The following is a 6,000-nucleotide window of genomic DNA, read 5'->3' as shown; positions in this document are numbered from 1 at the left end:
GCCTTCATCTGGACCTCGTCCAGATATAACGACCTCTGATTGGTTGATATGCCACAGGCACATGCGCACTGGCTACCACCACTCTGCGCATGCCTCAAGGGGGTCCAGCTTGCCTCAGCCGCTCTCATTTGCTTTCCTGTTGAGGGATGGCCCGTCGCTTCAGTTCATTGGGACACAGCCGCAGCCTGTTTTGCCTTTGTCCTTATGTTTTATCTCAGATTGGCTGCAACAGAAAGAAGCCTGAATGTGTGTCACAGAGAGGTCCGTTTGAGCTGGAAAGGTGATGGGATATGCATGCCCAAGGGGTGAGGCGATCCTATACGTATGTACGAACAGCATTCTGGAGATGCTCTAGGGCTAGGAAAACCTATCATTCACACAAGTACACTTGGGTGCCGCAGTTGCACATGGCATGACTGGAGGGTTCAGTGTACTTTCCTCTTTAGTTGGCACTGGTGTTGCGGTATGCCCTTGGCTGTATCTCAGAGGCCTCGGGTGTTCAGTCTGGCCCTAAACAGTACACAGTAGTCAGATCTCGGATCCCATGAGCCCCTACCTAAACTGCAGTGTCTGGCTCAGACATCCCAAGCCCTCTTTTTCTCGAACCTCTTCTCTGACCCTCCGGGGTGGGGTGGGGTGGGGGTCCTAGTCCAGTCTCAGACTAAAGGCAGACTCAGGCTTATTACAACACAGGCCCTCTTGGGCAAGTCTCCTTGGGATCCCCACCATCCTCTCCGAAGGGCTGTGGTCCAAGCATTACTCTCTTCTTAACTCAGCTGAGCTGAGGATGCCCTTTCACCCAGTTGTTCACCTAGGTTACCCAAACTTACTACAACACCTCTGAGCCACTGTGCGCATCCCTCCCTTCACAGAGCAGTCACAGCAACTTGGTCCCAGCCTTTCCAAAGACGTGCATCCTTTCCTAGGGTGTGACTGACTCATAGCAGTGGGGTGATGAGAGCAAGACAGTATTGGGAGATTTCTACAGCCAGGGAGGGCATCGTAACATCTACAAAACAGTGGATCCAGGAAAACTCCGAGTCAGTGGGACACATCTCATACAAAGAAAGCATCACACAGGTGAAGCAGTAGAGGAAATTCCACAAAGGTCCCTTAAATCTCTACCTGAACCCTGGTGGCCTGCCTAGGCACTGGCAAAAACCTGCTATCCATTTCTCCTGAAAAATTAAAAACCGGCTAACACAGCAACCAGCAAACACACACCTATGATGGTGTTAGGTCCGAGTTGAACCTCTTCCAGGAGACTTGAATGAGACTCATGGACTCGCGATCGATATAAAAGCAAGAGGAGTTTAATTCCAACATGTTGGGATCCTCCCACTTCAGGGGGGAAGACTAAGACAGCAGACTGTAACAGAGAGTTATAAACCTTGAAAACAATTGGTGCAGAATTCAAACAATGGTAACTAGGCAGGGTACTGTGTGCATTTGGTGGAGTGAAACAACTTTCAGATCTGGATCAGTATACTGTTCAAGACACTCCCGGCCGGCAAGGGGGTGCAGGTAGGGGGCTCAGATCAAAGGCACAGGTAGCTTTGTGTGACAGTTTGGCTTGTACCTGTTCCAGGAACTAAACCAGCTTTTTTTCTTCCTGGAAGAGAGGGGTCCTTGTGCTCAGAGGTTTGTGGTGGGAATTTTCCTACTGCCCCAGATAGGCCCCAACTCTGGCTCTTTCAAATGGCTGACTGAACTCTTTTTTTTTCTTTTTTCTTTTCTTTCTTTCTTTCTTTCTTTCTTTCTTTCTTTCTTTCTTTCTTTTTTTTTTTTTCCGGAGCTGGGGACCGAACCCAGGGCCTTGCGCTTGCTAGGCAAGCGCTCTACCACTGAGCCAAATCCCCTACCCCGGCTGACTGAACTCTTAAACCTGCACTCATGCTGCCTCTAGTACGTTGCAGGAGCCTGTGACAGGTAGGACGATGCAGGAATGTTCTTCAGTGGACCAGCGCTTTACTTTTCTACCATGGGAAATATCTGATCACAGAGGACAAAAGCCCTCAGCTTATGAAAATATGGGTCCTCTTTAAATCTCTTATAATGAAACTCACCAAGGAGGGCCTCAGCCCCATCTGCTTCCCCAGCCCAGGCCCCAGCAGCACAACAGCTCTACACTAATCTGTTACAAGGGTAGACAACGCAAGCGACATGCCAGCTCATGGCCTCCCATGCCTCTTCATGCCACTCCCTGCCCCCAGGAGTCCTGAGCTCTCCAGCACCCCAGAAAAAAATGCAGAAGGGAATAATGCATTTTAACCCCTTGGCTCCCTCGTTCCCAGTCCAAGTGGAGAAGACACCCATTAATCTCAGGGCTAACTCGGCCAATCCCTCTAACTCATGACTCAGCCAAGGGGCCATGAATTCCATGCACTTCCTATCGATGTCCACCCCACCGGGGTTGGAGTGCCCCAAAGTCAGATCACTATTTTAACCATTTTTTCTTGTTTTCCCACAGTTCAGGCAGCAGGATGTTTCAGTGGGACATACCTCCAGTTGCCACAGGCTACAGGCCTGAGACAGAGTCTCACTGTTCTTTGGCTCACAAGACTCTACACAGGGCCCTGGTGGCACACTTCCACCACCCTACACGTGTCATGCTCTCTTGGTCTACTTTCCTGAGTGGGGAGGAGAAGAGGTTGGGGCAGCTCCAACAGGAGAGGCTGGTAAGTCTCTTTCTGTCAACCAGGCAGTGCAAGAAAACTGCAAAAAGGTGTGGGCAGGGAGGAGAAGGGTCCTGTCCAGCAAGCTCAAGGGCATGGTGGTGTGCCCACCAGGGCCATGCCTTGCATCTCAGGAAAAAGGTGACTTGTCCTGTGGCAGGGGTACCAAAGTTGACAGCTGAAGTGAATGGCTGGAAACCACAGGGTGGGCCCCTCCCCCAGGCCGGGCATGGATGGCAGCAAGTCACCAAGATAAAGCTCCTGGGTAGATATGAGCAGAGTGTGCCTACTTGCTGCTTAGCTGATTTCCAGCTAAGGGCCACACAACTTCAAAACCTGAATCACAAGAATATTGGCCAGAGTTTTGCTGCTGAAGTTGCAGCTTGAGATTACGTAGCTCAAAAAAAACAAAAAACAAAAAACAAAAAACCAAAATACAAACAAAAAAAAAACAACAGAACAAAACACCCCCCCCTAAAAAGCACCCCCCCCCAGCTGGCTGAAAACTCAAGAGTTTTCTTGGTTCTTTGTTTGGATCTTCTTTAAATGATTTTTCCCCCTTTGGTCTATCCCTAGGAGCAGAAACAATTGTCAATGGTCCCTCTATGGCACATACTGACTGACGGGCTGCAGCCCATCTCAGATGAAAAACTATACAACCATGTAATTTATCTCAAACCTTACTGGGGATTCATATTGACATCTTCCCATTATCACCTGAGCCTAAAAGAGAATTGGCTGTGGAGGAAACACATTACAGGGGACACTGATGGGTCACCTTGATCCAGAAGTTAATTGTGTTTGGATTGCTTTGCCTTCTAAAAATTATGGTTCTGGGGTTGGGGATTTAGCTCAGTGGTAGAGCGCTTGCCTGGGAAGCGCAAGGCCCTGGGTTCGGTCCCCAGCTCCGAAAAAAAGAACCAAAAAAAAAAAAATATGGTTCTGCTCTGCCTTTACTCTTAAAGGGAACTTTACTTTAATGTTACAACACACATTTGGGAGATTTTAAACTTCTTTCAAATTTTTTAAAAGGTTTACATCATTAGAAATGTTAAAAAATCAATGGCTTATAATATTAAAACATGAGTATACCTCCCTGTGGAGTAAGAAAGCATGACATCTCAATATTTTGCTTTGAATGGATTTTTATGATACAAATCTACAATTATTTACTACAACAGACTAAAGTTCAGAGTCCTTACATAGATCAGTGGAGTTCTGATGATATCTTATTCACAAGCTCCCTTGGTTGCCTTTATGTACAGACTGACAGATCCTTCTCTCTATGCCTAATTTATATACATCCAGCCTTCTAGATAGAGGAAAGAAGCCCTTCTTTTATGGATCGCAGTCTAGAGAACTAAAAAAATGTTCCTGCTTTCAACCCAAAACTGTTTCCCCAGCTGCTACTACGAAACAAACGTTTCAGTCTATTGCCTTCTCTAAGATGTGGGTTCCAATAAACTTAAAACATTCTTGTAAGCTTCGGAACATCATCTGGGATCCGTATCTCACAGGGGCAAATGACCTACAGATGATCTACTTGTAGAAATTCTATACATCAGCAAGTATAGATTTAGGTCTCTTTTTAAGAAAGGACTCTACAGCACTAACGTTAATTAGACCAGTGCACCTTGGTTAATATGAAACTGACATTTTGCCATCTGGAACTCAACTTACTAAGGCCCATGTAAAATTAACCACCTATCCCATACATGTACCTTTCTTCAAGTGTAATGTATAATATCTGAATTAACAAAAACACAGAATTATGATTCATAAAGTGTGCCAAGATTCTATTCTACTCTATATTGCTCTTGAGAAAACCCCTGGAAGCATGACGTTGTAAATAGCTTTGCTTCTGGTAAAAGTCAACCTAATTAAAGGTCTCTGTTCTTAAACAGTGCCATTTAATGGAGGGAAAATGTAAACTATGTATAGTGGGACATTTTCCAGTAAACACATTGAAAGCTAACAAAAGGGGTGAAAGACATTTTACTACATTTCTTCTTTATTTACCAATCGATATACCTAATGTGTCATTTCAATATGAAATCGGTATAGAAATGAATAGAGAGATGTAGGCATAAAATTTTTGCAACCTACTTTTAAGAAGGGTTCAACCTCTCCTCTAGCCCACCACCCAGTGAAAGATCCAGAGTTGGGGTCAATCTGAAGCCAATGGGAAAATTCCACCACAAGCCTCCAAGCACAAGGACCTCTCCCTTCCAGGAAAGGTAGAACTAGTTTAGTTCCTGGAACAACTACACGCCAACTATCAGACAAAGCCACCTGTGACTCCCAACCGAACCCCTTGGAAAGCCTGGAAGGGTCCACTGATCACGACGAGTCAGTCTGAAGGCTGCTTTGCCCCACCAATAGTCACTACTATTTAAATTCTGCCCATACTGATTGAAATCTGCCCTTATCAAAGGTATATAACTCCCTGTTAGAGTCTGCTCAGGGTCATTTCCCTCTTGAAGGGGGGAGGGTGGGGAGGGTCACGGGGGAGCGGATGGGTGGGTAGGGCACCCCGACATGCTGGAACAATAAAACTCCTCTGGCCTTGGCACCAGTCACCACCTCCGTGAGTCTCATTCAAGGGGCCCCACTAGAGGTGCAACTCGAACCTCACGCCAGCAGCAGTAGTGGAAGAGAAGAGTCATTGGGATATAGGGGAAGTGGACCTGTTCAGCAATAGTTCTTTGCGGGTGAGCTCCATCATATTTGACAGCTGTTCAGTTCCATAGCAAACACCAAATACTACTCAGCAGCTGCAGACCAGTCCTCGAGGCAGGCAGACAGCAGGCATGAATGGGCAGCTACAGTCCAGGTCTTTGGGCAGGCAGACACCAGGCAGTTGTGCCAACTGCACTGAGGCAAGGCCACAGAAACAGAAAGGTGCTGCAGGAACCTCACAAGCAAGTTTCTCTCTGGCCTCACCACGAGTGGGGAATCAACAACTCTATGTAAGTCGAACTGGTACATGTTTGTTGTTAGTGGAGAATAGCGAGGCTGAGCAAACCAAACCAAGGCTCAGTGATCATCTCCCACTGTCTGCGGGGGTCATATTTGTACTCCAATTTTCATCAAGCGTCCTTTCACATGTTTGCCATATGAATTTATGCTCTCACCTGTGTCTGCTTTAGGACAACATCTTTGCCGTGTTTGCTTTAGCAAGACGTCCTTTCACCTGTGTGCCCCAGCAAAACATCATTTCACATAACTAACTGACCAAAGAATGGAGACAGTTCACACTTCAGGAAGATATATTTTGCCCTCTTTTATTTGGCTTTTATATTTAGTCTTCAATTAATGTAAAAAA

This window comes from Rattus norvegicus, chromosome X, assembly GCF_021556685.1.
Source record: "Rattus norvegicus strain SHRSP/BbbUtx chromosome X, alternate assembly SHRSP_T2T, whole genome shotgun sequence".
NCBI lineage: Eukaryota > Metazoa > Chordata > Mammalia > Rodentia > Muridae > Rattus > Rattus norvegicus.
This window is presented reverse-complemented; position numbering follows the sequence as displayed.